This window comes from Lytechinus pictus, chromosome 1 (assembly GCF_037042905.1).
Source record: "Lytechinus pictus isolate F3 Inbred chromosome 1, Lp3.0, whole genome shotgun sequence".
Classification (NCBI taxonomy): Eukaryota; Metazoa; Echinodermata; class Echinoidea; order Temnopleuroida; family Toxopneustidae; genus Lytechinus; species Lytechinus pictus.
The window spans coordinates 43,351,484-43,370,105 of record NC_087245.1 but is presented as its reverse complement, the minus strand read 5'-3'; the positions used below and the strand labels follow the sequence as shown (position 1 = coordinate 43,370,105).

The following is an 18,622-nucleotide window of genomic DNA, read 5'->3' as shown; positions in this document are numbered from 1 at the left end:
CAATCTTCTTAATTAAAGTATTAAAAGCATGAAGAGCGAAATGAACCAATAATTTTAACAAATTGACCTAGCTGAAACACTGATATCTTCCCGTCTGTAAATTTTTTCACTCTTTTTCTTCTTTTCCACTCTTCTTTGCATTTATTCCATTTTTCCTTTTTACGCAGCCAATAGGGCGTAGAGATCGCATTCGGCCTCCTGGAATTGCCCATTTACATTTTCTTTTTTAGTCTATATTTTAATTGGTACAAGAGGAGGCAAAGGCGATTAGACACTGGATTCACAAGTTCGTCCAAAAATTAAAACTGATATTTCTAATCTTACACATTCACAATCTTGGCCAATTATTTTCTGTTCATTATCGCGATTTTTTTTCCTACTTGATTCTATTTCACCTCATTTCATTCATCTCCTTTGTTTATCCAGGGGCCGCGGAACGGTTTTCAAAGTGGGGGGGGGGGGGCTGAGCCAAAAGTGGGGGGGGGGGCTGAAGCCCCCCAGCCCCCCCCCCGGTTCCGCGGCCCCTGTAATTCCTATTTCTTTTGTGCTGTTTGTATATCTCTTTAATACTGGGAGGGATAATCCAGCAGCAGGGAGAGGAGGGCCGTATTAGCACGACATTCCCCCTTCGTTTTTCTTTTCCACCATATCATTTTTTAAGTTTCCCTTTCCATTTTACTTATATTTCTTCTGTTTGTACTTTTTTTAAAGGGGTAAGCAAGACCACCTCGCCCCTTGGTCTGCATGTGCCTGTCGAATGCAATTTGCATCTTAACTTCCCGTTTTCTTCCTCTTTTGTAATATATGTATTAATTTGTGGAAAAAACTATTAGAAAGTAATGTTATAAAGGGAGCCTCGACTTTGCTATTAACATATGCAGTCTTTTTAAAGTTACCTTAGATCCGAGATAATTTATTGTCATGTATAAAATGCACAAAATCTGCTTTCAAAAAGTGAATACTATTACACCGACAAACACAATTGTTTTTAGCCTACATATTTCAACAATCAAATAATGTGAGCGCAAAGCGCGAGCTGAATATTTCTTACATTCCCAGCTATATACAGGGCATTCTAAGCACCTTTTAAAATCACGAACAGGATAGGGGTATGACTATACACTTGATGTGATCGCGAAGCGCGAGCCGAAACGAAATTCGACATCTCACGTTTTGTAAATCATGAAAAGGATGGATAAGTGGATAACATTCCTACATTAATAATTTGATAATCTGATCTGAAACTGGAACAAGATTCGTATCTAAATAAATATGCGTGCGTGTGTTTAGATTCAAACCTAGAATCTGGACATTCTAATTACATTCTTTATCATAATATCAATAATAAGAGCGCGATCCGCGAGCTAAAGATATTTGATTTTCCGATCCCCCAAAAAAAGTTAATTTAAGCGCAATTACGAATTGGATATGGATTCTGCTTAATAAATGATGCGAGTCAAAGCGCAAGTTGATATTTTTATCAATACATATATTTCCAGTTGCGACCGGGAAATTTTAAGGACATTTTTGTTTTTGTCGAGAGATGAAACTTGTCGATATTCCGTTCTGAAAAAAAAACCGGACAATGATTATTAGGAAATAATGAAAATATTATTATCTTACTCATTAATCTAATAAGCCCAATGAGGTCGCGAAATTAATATCAAGGTAAAAAAACTGGATATTTTGTAATCATGAAAAGGATGCATGGGTTAATATACTTTAAAGAATACTTTAAAAATAATGCGAGCGCAAATTGCAAGCCGAAAATTTTGATAAACTGTCAAGAAAGAGGAATTTAAAATAATTTGTTACAATTGATATAGGTATACATTACTCCCCAATGAAAATGCAAGTGCGCAGCTTTAGCTGATACTATTCAGAATCAGATAAGCCTAAAAATTGATATTTTTCAAAAAAATATGGAATACACGAAGAGAATAGTTACTTGACGAATTAAATAATGCTAGTGCGCAGCGCGAGCGGAAAATGTCGATATTTAGACCATAAAATATAGTCATTTTACAGAAAACTATAAAATATATTTGTAAATCAAACAAATTGAAAACTCAGTGTCCGAGAAATATTTCATATATTTACTTCAAAACTTGATATTTTAAGCTCAATATAAGCCTATTGAGCAAGTTATGTATATCATAGATTAGGCAATGTGAGCACAAAGCGAGCGAAAATTTAAAATAGTGACATGAAATCCCCCCCCCTCATCTTATTTAATTCACTCGTCTTACTCCTCTTTTTTTCCCTCTTCATTTTCTATTCTCTTTTCTCTTCTTTTTCCTCTCTTTCCATTTTTTCTTGTTTGCTCGTTCCAAAAAGTGGGGGGGGGGGGGGCATTTGATATCAAATTCCAAAAAGTGAGGGGGAAGCGTCTCCCTGTCCCCCAGGGATTTCCACCAATGTATGCAATTTGATTTGAAATAAAAGAAAACCCTACATCGTCTTTGTAGTCGATTTTTTTTTTTTTAATAGCGTACTTTCATGACGAATTACTTCATTCTCGCCTGCTCCTAAATCGGATTTAATAAGAAAATCAATGTTTCTTTAAAAAAAACCGCACCCCAAACCCCAAATAACACCCCTAAATTCATTTAAAAAAAATATATGAACGATAATTTTCTTGGAGTATTCGCAATTTTTCCGAAAATTATTCTTATTGTCCTCGTCCTTAAATTTACCACTCGTGACGTTGTCCTAAATGTCTCCGGTTCTGTCCTAATACGATCTGCATGCTGTCCGCGCCGAACGCCGACAAATTGATTTAGATAATCTTGTCCCAGGACAGTTCCAGGAATGTCCTACGACAATACGCAGACAGTCCTGGTCGTGTCCTAGGACAAGATCATTTGCATAATCTTTTACGGAATTTGGTTGCGGACAGCATGCCGAAATGACAAAAGTAGCTTCCGCAACCCTTCCTGGTCTTGTCCGCGCCCTAGTGGAAAACCGCCTTAAAAAAACAAGCTGTGTGTCTCGAACAATTACATGTGAGCGCGAAGCACGAGCTTAATTTTTTGTATATTGACATGATAAAGGAGCATTTTGACAAATTTTGGAAAGAATTTCCAAAGAGGATAGGTATCTCACAAATCAAACAATGCGAGTGCGCAGCGCGAGCTGGAAACTTTTATATAACAATTTGTGTAAATCAAACAAAATAATGAAAGCTTGAGGTGCGAGCTAAAACATTGTGTGCAAATTGATTTCAGAACTGGATATATGAAATGTCATTTAATTCTCTTGAATGGGAATCATTACAAAGGCAATGCGAGCGCGAAGCGCGAGCCACTTCCATTCACGAGTGGATACCATGCGCGACCGTGGGGTCTCGAAAAGCACCCTAAACACGTAATTTCCATATTCTGAAAATGCGCCCCCAAGTATTGGCGCGTGAAACCCTACCCTTAACAAGAATTGGTAACAAAACGATACTCTTGGCAAATGTTCCCTGAAATGAACCCCTAAACAAGTACAGGAATGTTTTATTGTTACGGGTCCTTCGGTCGTCGGCTTTACCTTATTTGGTTTAGTACGACCCCACCTTCTACACCTCGCGCAAATCGTGACTCTAAATACGAAGTGTTGGGGCAAAAAGGACATCCTTTATAAAACATTTTAATTTTGTTTTATCATCCCCGCGAATTCGACCTTAAACACGTAATTTTCCTAGCGAAATAGATACCCTTTTTTCATTATTTTTGTGTTTTTGACACCCTTAACACGTTACGTACATAACGTGCCCTATCGTGAAAAAGACATCCTTTTTACGTGTTTTTTTTTTTGGTCGCGCATGGTATCCACTCGTCAATGTAAGTGCCCCCCCCCCCCCGCGGGGTTCAAACAAGGACAGAAAATGAGCTATGCCTATATTATACGAATCGCTTCATATTTATCCTCCTAAACATTCAGAATCCATGTCATATTCATCATAATCTCTAGATTTATAGAGAAAAAACAGCAAAAATATTGCTCTACAATTCTAAAAAGAAGGGTATATACATGTATATATTATTTTAATTATACGAACCAAAAGTCCAGTTTTCTGTCTTATAATTTACTGTGAAAATCACAAGAATTTGATTTAAAAAAAAATAGGTAGGCCTGTACAATTTTTCTTTTAATTAAAAAAGAAACAAAAATAGAATGGACAAGAAAGGAAGAATATAAAAGAGAAAAGAAAAATATATTTTAAAAAAAGAAGAAAAGAAAGGAGAAAAACAACGTAAAGGAAAAGGAAAAGTGTTTAAACAAGGACAAAAAAATGAGCTATATGCCTGTATTGTCTTGAAAATGATTTTTTTTAAATAAGATGACTGAGACACGTACTGCACTGGGCCATGTTAAACCAAGAAAAGAATATAAACCAACAAAATTCTACTTTTAGTTAACGACAGATCGACCGACTGAAATGTGGATGAAAATATTTTCTGATTCTCCCTTCTTTTCACCCTTTTCGCGAAAGGTGCATGGATCCTCCCCTGTATAACATACCCCCACGACTCTCCCTCCTTCCACCAACCGCGTAGCCAGGATTTAATTTTGGAGGGGGCGGTAATCGCACGCGAAGCGTGCCAATTACACTTACAGAGCGCGCAAAGCGCGCTCCCTAGGGGGTGGGTGCAGGGAGGGGGAGTTTCCCCCTCCCGCGCGAAGCTTTTGGTGTTTCATAAATCAAAATGAAAAGGAGCCGTCTCTCTTGTCTCTAGTACCTATATCACCTCCATTTCAGTTGACAATATTGTGATTTTGAACCTTTTTTCCATGAACCTTGTTTTCAAAAGTAATTGTGAGCGAACGCATAAAAAGGGAATACAATGGAGGAAATTAAAATAATAACCCCGCGCGAAGCGCGGAAGCTAAAGCGTTTTTTCAATTTTTTTTTCTGCCATGAAAAGGGTCCCGATAAAAGGGTATTTTCAAAGATATATTGAATTCTTCCCTTGGAAAGATCAGATTTGATTACAAACAATTTAGCGACAGTGCATAACTCGCAAAACAGAGGAGAAGAAGTGTATATGCCGGGAGGAAGATATTCCTCCCCGCGCAGAGCAATGAAACTCTGAAGTTTCAAAGGGCGGACGTTTCATCAAATGCAGATATCTCTAATACCCCATCGGATCTAATTCGATTGATTTTCTAAGATTATTGAACTTCATTACAAGGAAAATAGTGCGCAAAAAGTTGAAACTTCTGTGATTCATTGAAATTATATAAAAAAAGGATGCCTAATTTCTTTGACTTATCCTGAAGCGCTTCATTTTGAATTATAAAGAACCCTAAGTGTCATTCAAAATTTCAAACTGAGTGCGCAAAACAGGACAGGAGATGAATGTGCAGGGAAATGACATGAAGTTTAATAGAATTTGATAATAAATATTGTACTTTTTTATCTAATACGACACAAATTTTATACCTTCCTCTTTTTAAATTAGGAACCTGTTTGCCCCAAAATTATGGTTGTTTAGTAATGAGCTGAAAAGCAGGAGAAGTTGACTTTATGGAAGTGACGGCAGAAATTGATATAAAGATTTTACCCGCCCCAAGGCCGACCCGTCCAGAAGTTGCGCAATCAATTAAAAAAAAAGATAACTTCATATACTTCGGCCTAACCTTACTCTAATTATATGCCCTAATGTATACATTTGAACTTTAACTGGCAAGAAACACATATAGCTGAGGTGGAAAAACAGGGTTAGAGAAAGGGTGGGGGAAACAATGGAGAACTTCAATATTATAATTTAACCGCGCGCCGCGCGGAAGCAAAATTCATATATAAATTTAGAGCAAGAGAGAAGGAGTTTCTCTTTTGAGAAAAAAAAAATAAAGAAAAAAAAAACACAAAGCTACCTTTCTTCCCTTTCCTCCCTTCCCTTTTCCTTTTCTCCCCTCTTTTTTCCCTTCTTTTTTTTTTCTTTTTGGGGACGTTTTTGGGGGGCGACCGCCCCCACCGCCCCCCCTGGCTACGCGCCCCCCCCCCCCTTTGGCGAAAGCTGGATACTCCCCTGTACCCCCTCCCCCGTATCCACAAACATTATCCCAGCTGCCCGTATCCTCGTATCCACGTATCCGCGTATCTTCGTATCCATGTATCCAGTTATCAGTACGGTAGTAGTATCCACGTATCCGCGTATCCACGTATCCTCGTATCCATGTATCCAGTTATCAGTACGGTAGTAGTATCCACGTATCCGCGTATCCACGTATCTTCGTATCCATGTATCCATTTATCAGTACGGTAGTAGTATCCACGTATCCCAGTATCCACGTATCCTCGTATCCATGTGTATCCACGTATCTTAGTATCCATGTATCCGCTTTTATCTCAAAAACGTAATTTCTAAAAAAGTTAACAAGTACCGGTACGTCGTATCCGTTGTTTTCTCGTTTTAAAATCTAGAGATTTTTGTAATCGATTCATGACATTGGATTCTAAAGGTAAGCCTAACTGAGAGTTAACAAGGTTATATCATAACCACTCGTCATCCCCGACCATTTGCCAAACAGCAAAAGGTAGGGGATGGGACTAGAGGTATGTGAGGCGTACTCATAGACAAAATTTGTGATAAAAAATGTAAAAGTAAGAGAGTTTGACTTACCAGTCTTTCCCCCCGAACCAAACGTTGATCTTCCTTCCGTTGTTGCTGGAATTTATCTTGGACTCAACGATATCTTGTCAATTATTCGAGGACTCTTCGGTAAGTCGTCAGAATGTATGATGAAATTTGTCATGATCCTCAGCAGCGCAGCGCATAGACTTCTACGTAGAGCAGGGGGGTGAAACTCCGCTTCTGCATCCGGTCAGACATGGGGAAATTTTGGAAGGTCAAAATTGCACACTGCTCCCATTTTTCGCGTACAAGCCTATGGACACCGCAACTTCATGGCACACCAGCGAAACGGAGGCGTGGTCACAATTGGCCTGCGCGCACAGCGTAAAGATATGCAAATAAGTATATTGTTACTAATTAGCATAATGCGCGACGTGATTGAATATGAAATGAATTTATGGAGTTGCGTCTTTGGTAAATAATATAGGTAGATTTAGTATGTCATTCATTCCCCCGTTCACCCCCCCCGGCATTCAATTGTTAATTCATCTTTCCTTGTTTACATATTATTTGCTAGCTGCTATTTCCCTTGAAGAAATGTGGAAGCTATTACAAGGAATTCATTAATACGATTGAACTTAGGGATCTGCTTGCTCTATTCATGCAGTCATCACTGCATAATATTTTCATTACACATCATTATGTTTGGGTTTTTTTTTTTTTTGGGGGGGGGGTAAATACTTAAAATGATCAGAAAAATCTGAGCAAGAGAGCAAAGCAATTTAAAAGGCCATTTTGTCTATATTTTGAAATTGAAATGAACAATCTGGTGCAAATCTTATGAAGATCAACCCCCCCCCCCCATTTTCCGAGTTTGGGATGGGAGCAAAATTAAGACAGCCCAGTACCCCCCCCCTCATGAATTCACTCTCATCAAGGCTAGATCTTAAAAAGGTCACTTCCAAACAAAATTTTATTTTTACCTACCCGCCCCCAAATCTCTCTATTGATCCCACCCCCCCCCTCTCTCTTCCACACACACACATACCACATATCATGCGAGCAAACAATTATTCTTATATCATTTTTATCCCACTCTTAAATCGAACTCATTTATCTCTTTAGGAAGAATATTTAATTTGATTTTAAAATGTCACAGTATGCCATGTTGCAACATCTTTTATGGGTTATCTTGCCTCTCACTAGTACTATACCCATAGATACCTGACAAACAAAATCAATCAAACAGTAGCACCATCATATTCCAGTCATATATAAGTATTCTTCAGTATCATCATTACCTACATCACAACACAATTTGGTAACAATAACATCATTATCACATATCTTTCACGCAATGTGAATAAATGAATCACGAATATCAAGATTAGAAAGTATATTTCAAATTAAAATATTTATTAAGGAATCAATTTCTGAATACGTGATCAAAATATTCCTATCCTTTTTTTCTAGCCAAAGCATCACATTACATCAGCAAAATGCATATAATGATTGCAACAGAAACGGCTAGGCTGTTACAAGGGAGGGGATGTAATTTCTTTGGTTAAATCTAGAGAGAAAAAAAAATATATAGAAAACTTACATAGGTATTGATAAGCCTTATATATAGTCAATATAAGGGGACATCAAGGATGTCATTAAACAAAATTAACGATACACCTCTATCTCAAAGTCAGTTACTTAAATATCAAGTAATTTTTTTCAGCATTTGCTGACAAGAAATAGCATGCTAATCTAACTGAGGGCACTTCACAAGAAAGGGACCACATTGCCACATTTCTCTAAAGAGTGCCTTCCCAAATCTGCACATTAGTAAATTAGTAACAAATTTGCTTATTGTCTATTGTTGTGAAGTGCTGCTAGAGCTGTGTTCTATTTCCAACAATTTTTTTTTTCATTTGCAGAGCCAATTTAGTTCATAATATGGGACATGAACAATACAGTGCTACAAGAAAAAAAAGAGATTAAAAACGAACAAAACAGTGCAACTTTTCACTTCCCCAAAAAAATAAATTTAACAGCTTAATGTCCAGCACTACAGATCCTTGTTTCATAAAGACTTCAATTATGGTAAATTTGCCCCAATTGTATAGCAACTAGCATTGGAACCTCAATGTTGATCTGTTGCTTTAATGTTTCCACGTTACTTACCAGAATGGCAAAGTTAGAGTAGTGGTTAGTCTTAATGAAATGGGGTCCAGGAATGAGAGTGATTTCTTAATCCTTTGTTCTGTCACCTTGTTTTTTAGTATGCACATTTTTCAATGAAAACCAATTATTTCTTATTGTCTTATGCATGTCTGTAGGCATGTATATTACATAGCCCAGAACTTAGTAAAGACACATTCTGAATTAATTATATTACCATAATACAACTTATCCCTTTCAAACTACTTATATCATTAAAAGTTCTTTCACTACTACTACATGTAGATGAGTAGAACATTAATAAAGGGTGGGTAGGTGTGCCCTTTGGGAAAATATTTCAATCTTGTGTGAAACCTATGGACCTAAATATCTATACTCCAATTTTTTTTTCTACAGATGTGTAATTCAAGCAACATTAAATATGTATTGACACGTTTATTCAAATTCATTCAATTTTTAAAATGTGTATACTGTAATTGTGATGAAGTAACTACTTGTTATGAACTTGGCCTCCATATTTCTTCTTATAGTCTGCCCTGGTGATACTCAAACTGCCTGCGGAACCTGCATGGTAAAAAAAAATGTAAAAAAAATGAGCTGCTGATATAAATTATTCTAACTCATCTACTTCAGTTTATTAAGAAGTTTTAAACTTTTTTATTAGGCCCTACTCTTCCATGCAATATTGTTAAGATAATGCACATGTAGTAATCTATATAGCCAGATAAAAATCATAGATCACTATTTGTAGATCATTATTCAAAAAACTTTTTTGATTAAGTGTGTAAACTCATTTAAATATATATCATAATATTACTCTCAATATTTTGTCCTTTTTTTAATTTTTGTCTACAGATTAACTGAGTTTTAAAGTGATTTCACATATGACTCATGTAGATAAGAGACATGGACAATAAGTATGCATTGATGAGAATGGAAATACTGGTAAATCTGAATCCAAATAAATATTAACTCACTATGGAGCTTTACTATATGGGATAACATGATTCAGAAAAAGTTGCTATAGCCCTCCCCCCCCCCCCCAAATAAAAAAAAAGAAATAGGAGGCCTTCTTTAACGAAAACAAGCATACCTTACAAGTTTTGAGTTCATATATCCTGTTCCTCATCAGATTGTAACTCTTGGTGATGTGTAAATGGTAGTTGACTTGGTACTTCTGACTGGGCTGGGACTGCTAAGAACTTGATCCCATTGGATCTGCAATTCAAAATACACACAATACAGTTTAGAATTTTAGAGGTGATAAATAAAATTCCTCTTTTAAAACAATATTTTCAAAATTTCCAGCTAGTCCTATTCTAAGCCTATGAATATTCCCAACTAGAAAAAAGCTGGTCTTGACCGAAAACTTCCTTCTCTCTATATTATGTTCCACTGACGAAATAGGCATACCTGGCTCTGTTTCCACCGACCATCTTCATTGTCAATAAGAGTCAGTAAATGGTTCAAGCATACGTGGCCTACTATAGCGAGGCCTTTTGTCAATCTTATACACCAAGCCAGCTTTGACAGATGTAGGATAATTAATATTTGTGTGATAATTTGGCTCTCGCTCATTCACCAGTGCAAGACAATTATTATTTTTTTTTTTTGTCTAGATCTATAAACCCGTGAATCTCTACGTCTAAGTGAGTTCCTCTTTAAGTTTGATTTTGATTAAAAAAAGTTAGCTTGCTCGCAAGTTTAAATGACCCTTTGCCTTTCACCATTAAGGTCCAGTGAGGAGGACAATAGAGATAAATCAATTGGATCAGCCCTCTCTCTGCTAGATACTTACAAAATTGAAAATGGGGCACTTAATTTTCTCAACCCTTCCCATAAAAATTGCACTCATGGTATACGATAACTGAGCAGTCTGAAACCTGACAAAGAAATGCTGCCCCCCCCAAAAAAAAAAAATTCATTTAACTCTGTTATATAATTTAACTTAAGCCCAATGGTCCAGGCAGGGACAAGAAAGTAGAATAAAGTTAACTGAAATCTTCGTAGAAAAAAGTCAAACCAGACAGATCTAGAATTTCATTTTTAGAAATCTAGATCTAAGTTAGACCTATCCTAGGGCCTTACTTTTTTGTAGTAAAAAGGGACTAATGTTAAAATCTGTCTCAAATCATTCCAGTGGTAATAAGTGGGCATGCAGAGGGAAATCTACCGATCATTCCAAATAGATTTAGTTCATATAAATAATTAATCTAAATTAACTTCTTTTTAAATGCAGATAATTATATTGATTCATAAATAGATGGAATAGTGTCAAAAAATCAGTAGGCCCAGGCCCAACTTTAAACTTCAACTCAAGCTTGCTTGATTCCCAACACCTAATGACCTAGCCTACATCGCCATCGGCAAATATGCAGCCGACTGGCACCGGCGGTATCAATGCCCATTTCTCGCTCTGATTACGGTATATTATTTGGCTTTATTTAATGCAGCTTTGCCGTTACTGAACAAGTCCACATCTACCCCTGATATTTGACAATGTACTGAAATACATATTTAATAATGACGGACATGAAGCATTCTAATTAACCAACTTAGTTCTACGAAAAACCGTATTATTTTCTGAGAAAATATGTCAGTCAGATCTCCGATTTATTTGGGATCAGGAAAAAGAAATGGAAATTGTGGTTTAGGCCTATAGTAAACTACACAAAGTACGTAAGGCCCTGACTGCAACGCCGAACCCCAGCGGCAAACACATTACAATTACAACCGAGATCAAAGCACGAAATTGAACTTAACTTACTTTTATTTGTATGGAATGCCATAATTTCGATGTAGATGTTCCCTCATATATTTTCTGCTCAGCTGAATTTCACTCAGAAAATCATGATTCCGGATACTAATTCTATAAACAGATAATTAGTCTTGCTATTGTATTTCAGAAAGTTGAATTTCGCAGAGTCAAAAAGAACGACACTTCGCACAGCTATCGCAGGGAATTGTGGGACGGAAAAAAAATGTTGAATGCATGACGATATGAATAAAACATTAGCGCTTTAGCCAATCATACAAGTGCATTATGCGTATTTTGACGTCATTACTCATGAATTAAACATTGACCTTCCAAAATCAACCTTCAAATTGTCCACCGGCAGCCATGTTGGCTGTGTACAAAACCTATGGGAAATGAAAACGCGCGGAAAGAGTTCCCTCTCTAGCTCCCTTCGGGAGCTTACGTATACGTAAGATCGTATCTCTGTGACGTAGAGGATGTAACGCGCCCTCTTGTGCTCAATTAAAGAAAGCTAACGGAAGCGACCACACCACTGTCCTCTACAAAGCTGTATAAAAATGCTTCTCACCACAGATACCTGTTTCCGGTGATGCTTCTATTTCGAAAATCCAAGATCCAGCGATAGTAGTCTCTTTCTCCCCTGACACACAATATTTTATTTTTATTATTTTATACATCAGAATAATTTTAGCGCCATCAGCTTAGTTTATTCTATAATGAACTGTATCTTGTCGTATGCTGAAAGGAAATATGATGCCTTTTTTTTTGGGGGGGGGGGGGTTATTGCTTCTTTTCTTGATCCCCGATGCCTCTCTTTTATTGAGTACTATCATTGTAAGGGTTAATTATTAATATTATTATTTTGGTTTTCTATTATTTTTCATATTATTATGGAATATTCATCATCATATCACTTTTGTAAGCCAACATTTTGTACCATCCTGAAATTAATATGGGTAAAGGCTGAAATGTGAAAAGAATGGAAGGGGCAAGAAACTCAAGACAAAGTGATAAAACAGAACATAATTACGTTCCAATTCTTTTTAATGAGTTTCTTTTATTTATCCAGGATGGGGAGCACATCAGGCTCGTGCCCACCCCCTCGAAAGCCATAGAACACATTTATTTTGCATCCATTTTGTTTGATAATTTGTACTGTTAATTTCATTTGATTGTAATCCTTTATGTTTGGATTTGAAATCAATTAAATTAACTTGAAACTTTCCCGCCCTCCCCTTGAAAATTGTGATCTACCCCTAAATAGGCCTTTGTGGTAAGTGATTTTTTATTTTATTTATTTCTTAATGAAAATCCTTTAGGTTAGGATTTTAAATCAATGAAAACAAACTTGAAACTTCATACTGTATAGCGAGGAGCTGTTATCATAATAAATAAATAACTAAATCAAATAAATCAAAATCAAATCATAATTGTGAAATTATTCGTTACATAAATCTCCTTCACGGGGGGGGGGGGAGCTTGTTATTTTTTTCTGTAAAAGAAACCACCCCCTCCCCCTTTGGAAAATCCTGGATTCTCCCCTGATTAGACCCACAGTAAAGTTTGTTATTCTGAATTTCTGTTACATAATAATTTGGAAATTAATGCCTAACTTTGTGAAAAGTATTTCTATCGTCAGGTTCATTAATTAGAAAAGAATAAGGGGCTTTTTCATCAAGAGTCCCATAACAGAAAATTAACAAAATCGAAACAACTGAATTTCTCCTTAATTTTTTTTTATTTCATACAAAAATGTCTTATTTCATTCCACTTTCACAACTACTAGTATCACTTTTGACTTTGTATAAACATGAAACAAAATTGCAAATTTGTCTTGATTGAGGCTATCAAGACTTCCTTACCAGAATTCATTACAAGCAAAGTTTCGTCGAAACATCAATGGTCAGTGGTCCAAACGGGTTGATGAGCCTCTATGGTTTCGTGAGTTCTTTTTTCTTTTTCGATTTGTCACTGTCGAACACAATAGACGTAATGGAGGCAGTTGGGTGAGGTTCACGTTGAGAAATCGGTGAGTTTTTATTCATTTTTTATATCATATTTATTAATTTAAAGTCATATCTGTCAAAATAACAGTTTACATCAACGGATAAGTTCAAGTATGAACTGATTCGCGATGCTTTGGGCAACAGATGGGGGGAAAATGACCAATGTATATTTTAACAATAGAGAGGTATACAGCCGAGAACGAGGTTATATTATAACCTCGTTCGTAGGATGAGTGATCATAACCTTGTTCATTGAATGAGTGGGTGGTTGAAGTGAACAAGTGGCGTAGACGTAGTGTAGCGGTAGTGAAGTGGAGTGGAGCCCAACCAAGGGTTCATTACATGCCGCCGCGCACAGAAAAATAAAGCCATATACCGGTAAGTCGTGTGTTGTGGAAACCAGAAGTGGGATCCCAGCACGCGCGACCCACTAGATAGAAATCCACTGCCAAACGCGGTTCATGCGCATGGTGCGAGGTTAGTATACTAAGTAATACTAACGGTTAACCTCGCAATACGTGTGAGTGAGTGGAGCCTGCACGAACTTCGCCCGGTACCTAAAAATTGAAAAAAAGTATACGCACCATATCAGCGTTTTCTTCCATTTTAGCAGGTTCACTTAAGTCTGTTTTTGTCATCAATCTAGCCGATCTGATCTCTGCCACAGGATTCGTGTCGATGTCGTGGACAAGTGGTCGGATCGGCATGTGAGACTGAGAACATTGTTTGTAAACAACTTTGTGACGTGACAATTATGGAACGCCATCTGAACCGTCACTAATTTAGTTGGACGGAGTTAATGCACCGTTGAAAAGCCCAGAGACGAAGGTAGTCTGCTGGGCAAACCCTTCACTCGAGTTAAGGGTCTGAATGTGCAGCCTACTCATTCCTTGTGTACTGAAGGCCCTCTCGTGGGAACAGCAAGTTTTGTATGTGCTAGTCTGTGCGTGGAGGCACACTTGTTGATCACAATCTAGGGTCTGCGCCTGCAGATTGAGACGAAGGGGCGGCGTCAAGTGACAAGAGGCCCGGGGAGGCGGGGGCAAAGTGACCTAAAATTACGTCATTTTTCTCATTTTAGTAACAGGGGACCACCTGGAATCTCTCTCCTGATTTTCTCCTAGCTGATCCATCTTTTGTAGCTCTCTCTCGCCTTGAATTTTTTTTTTCCAGTAGGAGCAGATTAATTGATATTAATAGTGGGAGGCAAGAGCGGAGTGGGTTGGGGGCCCTGGGGGGGATAATCCTTGCCATCAATATTATTAGGAATGCCCCTTGAAACGAGTTCATTCATTATTTTGCTGTTGATGGGTGCATGCATAAGGGGGTGTGTGCAAATTAATGACATTTTTTTAAACGGGTGGATCGATTCTATGGCGATTTTTGCTGCTGAGCACAAATCTGACAACCATTTTGACATACGATGTAGTTTTATATTGGTTCCAAGCGATTTTTTTAAAATGGCCGCCAAATTCCTTCCAAATCAGTGTTTTAACAGGTAAATCCTTAAAGGGCGCGATGGCCGGGCTGAAAATATGTATATCTAAATAAATAGAGCAACATTTACAAAGCAAATTGCTGAAAATTTCATCAAAATCGGATAACAAATGATAAAGTGATTGAATTTTAAATTTCATCAATATTTTGTGAAAACTGTTATATGCACATCATCATGAATATTCATTAGGTTGATGCTGTCACATCCCCACTTTCCTTTTTCTTATCTTATTACATGATGAATTGTTTCATTTTCTCATACATTTGTAAATGATGTGTCTCCATTATAATGAAATAAGTTGCGGCAATAAATCACTAATGCACTTAATCAGTTGTCATTCCCATTAATGTTTTAGTTCGTGGTAGCAACATTTTTAATACACCTATAATTTCATTTCGTAAAATAAAAAAGAACAAGTGTGGATATGACATCATTAGCCCACCTTATGAATATTGCTGAAGACATGCCTAGAACTGTTTCACCACTAGAATAATGCAAATCTTAAAAATTCAATAATTTCCTTATTTGTTATCCGATTTTGATCAAATTTCCAGCATTTTGCTTTGTACGTGAATTTTACTGAATTTATTGAGATATAAATTTCTTCAGCCTAGACCATTCCTTTAAATATCTATACAAATAAGGCTTGCAATATGTCTACGTATATGTTTTCATGGTCACTGAGAACAAAATACATGAATCAGATAAAGTTAAGTCACTTAAATTGACGATTTTTTTGGTGAAAAATGGGCAATGTTTGTGAACCTGAACAAGATGCGTATGAAGATAATTACTGCGAGCGCGAGCAGACATTTTTAATATGGGTTCTTGCTTGATCGAAAAGGGACCTGTTAAAGACGATTGCAGTTATAGCCATAAGACGATACATATTTCAACTTTTAGATCTATAAATTTTTTTGACATTCCGACCTAAACAATTGACATTCTAAGCACTTTTTGAAATAAACGGTATATAAAACTAAACAATTGATGCGAGCGCGAAGAGCGAGCGGAAAAAATTGAGGTTTCAGACCTAAAAATGGGACACACTATTCATGTTTGTCAATCATGAACAAGGCAAAAGCGATTTTGTGTCTCGCCCACTTATGAAAATATAACCAGAAATATCGTCGTGATTTGCGAGGGTATACGCAACAGAATTGTATCGAAACTTCATTGTGAAATGACTGAGATGGAATAACACTTGTCATAATTAAGAGCCTAGCACGTAAACTTTAATGTTGACCTGAAAATGACCTTTGACCTTACCATGTGACCTTCGACTGCAGCATATATGCAGGTCGCCTATAAGTACATCTACCATCCAAGTTTGGTTGAAAAGTGACTTACGGTTGCGGAGTTAGGTGTCATAAGAGAGTCTTGCATGTAAACTTCAACGTTGAGCTGACAATGACCTTTGACCTTACCATGTGACCTCCGACTAAAGCCTAACATGCAGGTCCCCCAAGTCCATCTACCATCCAAGTTTGGTTGAAAAGTGACTTACGGTTGTGGAGTTATGTGTCATAAGGTTTGTGACGGACGGACGAGCAAAAAAAAAAAAAAAGCCTTTCACAACCAAATGAAGATTATTTTGGTACCAAGACCAAGCACAACTATATATATATAATATATATAAAACAACTCTCAAAGAACGTAGAGATGACCTCCTGCTTCGTTTTGGACTTGGATTACTAAAATCTGAGCGTCATCGAGATATGCTCCCCCTCTATAAGATCCCAGTCCTGCTCGAATGTCCAGCTGCGGAACTCTGAATGCTTTATAATAATAATAGCTGTATTTATAAAGTGCCTTTTGCCTGAGGATACAAAGCGCTGCTATTATTACCCCGGCTGTAGCTCGAGCTACCATCACCGGCGCTCAGTGCATGCAAGGAATTAATCCTGCCGGGTACCCATTCACCTCACCTCACCTGGGTCGGATTTGCTTGCTGAAGGAAAACACGCCATGGTTAGGATTCGAACCCACAACCCTCTGTTTGAAAGGCGAGAGTCAGAACCACTAGACCACGACGCGCCCGTGGATATACCTTTTTTTGCAGAACTCGAAGATATAAACAATCCGCGATCTATACCACACATTGTATCTGTATTGAATTCACAATGATTTTGTTGTATCTTTTACATTATCACAAACCTTGCTCAATTCCTTTATTTCTTACTTTCTTACTTTCCTATTGTTTTCCCTTTTCTGATTTTCCTTTTTTTTCCTTTCTTATCCCCTTCTTTCTTTACTTTCCTCTTTTACTTTACCTCAAGCGAGTAAATGAGCTCACTGTCATTTTGATTTTGTGCAATATTCAAAGCTTGTTACTGCCATATTTTACCTAGTTATATTTGAAATTGTAATGTTCTCTGAACTGGTTTTTATCCCCCGGCAATCCGGTGATTTGCACTTACTAATTTTAGATCAAATGAATGTAACAGTTAACTCTAATGTATGTATATACTAAATTGTAATTCGTGCCAATGCCCATCTTTCTTGCCATTATCTCATCGACCACACATCTCACCTTTTTTCTCTTCGTTGACTTATTCTTGGTAATTTTACATCTCTTTCTGCTATATCTTTACAAGGTTAAAACTAGCCTCTTGTCGAGGCCCTGTCGGCTGCTTTCCGAGCGAACATGGCGGAGCAAGGGATATATAGCGAAGCAGAGCGCCGCGAGGCAGGCCTAATTCGCTTCGCGAATTAGGAAATCCCTCGCTTCGCTCGGGAAGCAGCCTCCAGGGCCTCGACATGGGGTTAGGTTAAAACCAGCTTTGCGTCCATATTTTCCTCCTATTTTTCTTACTCTCCCCTTTCTGTTGGTCTTCTATTCCATATTTTCCCTTTACCTTTCCTTTCTGTCTCTTTCCATCCACTCTCTTCCCTTTTCCACTCATTCATCCTATCTCATCCTCTCAATATCTCATTCTTTCTTTCTCTTCCTTTTCTCATTTGCTTTTTTATATTTGTTTCCCGTAATATTGATTTCCTCTCACTATCTCTCTCTCTCTCTTCTTTTTTCCCCCTTTTTGTCCCCGTATTACATGGTTATACATATATAGCATTTAATGCCCTATATAGTTGCGTTCTGTTCGAATTACACCTTCACACTTCTTGACGTTAACTTTGTACATGCTTCATTGCATGATCAATATGTTACTTTTTAAAGTGTTTTTTTTTCTTGGTATATCTTTTATGATTATCGGTTGGTTGTAATTTTTTTGCTTATATTACATCTTTATAATTATTGTACTTTGCCTTTGTTTATACTGTGCACTGGATTTTTCAGTCTTTGGACTGTTTTGCCAGTGAATAAATACCATATTACATATATATATATATATATATATATATATATACCCTAAAAAGTTTGGAAATCTGAGTTCGGCCATTAATTACTCCCAACTCCCAATTTTACACAATGCATATTTTTAATTCTCTTTAAAATGATACCATGTCATGCCATCAATAAAAGAGAAGGATTCAAAAGTGTTGGATGAGGTCTGAATTGAAAACCTGCCAAACGAATCCGAGCAGATATATAGTCATGAATTAGGGTCATAAAAGAACATGATTCTTTTCTCTGTATCAATAGAAATGAAAATCCATTCAATTC

At 37.1% G+C, this 18,622-nt stretch overlaps 1 long non-coding RNA gene across 1 annotated transcript; it reads right to left on the bottom strand.

The window, feature by feature from the left end:
* Positions 1–7,968: 7,968 nt before the first annotated feature.
* LOC129267770 (uncharacterized) lies at positions 7,969–14,233 on the bottom strand. The gene is made up of 3 exons (XR_010294435.1): positions 14,084–14,233; positions 9,829–9,953; positions 7,969–9,299 (listed from the first exon to the last, which is right to left on the bottom strand). It is a non-coding gene; the product is annotated as an uncharacterized LOC129267770 (long non-coding RNA).
* Positions 14,234–18,622: the final 4,389 nt, after the last annotated feature.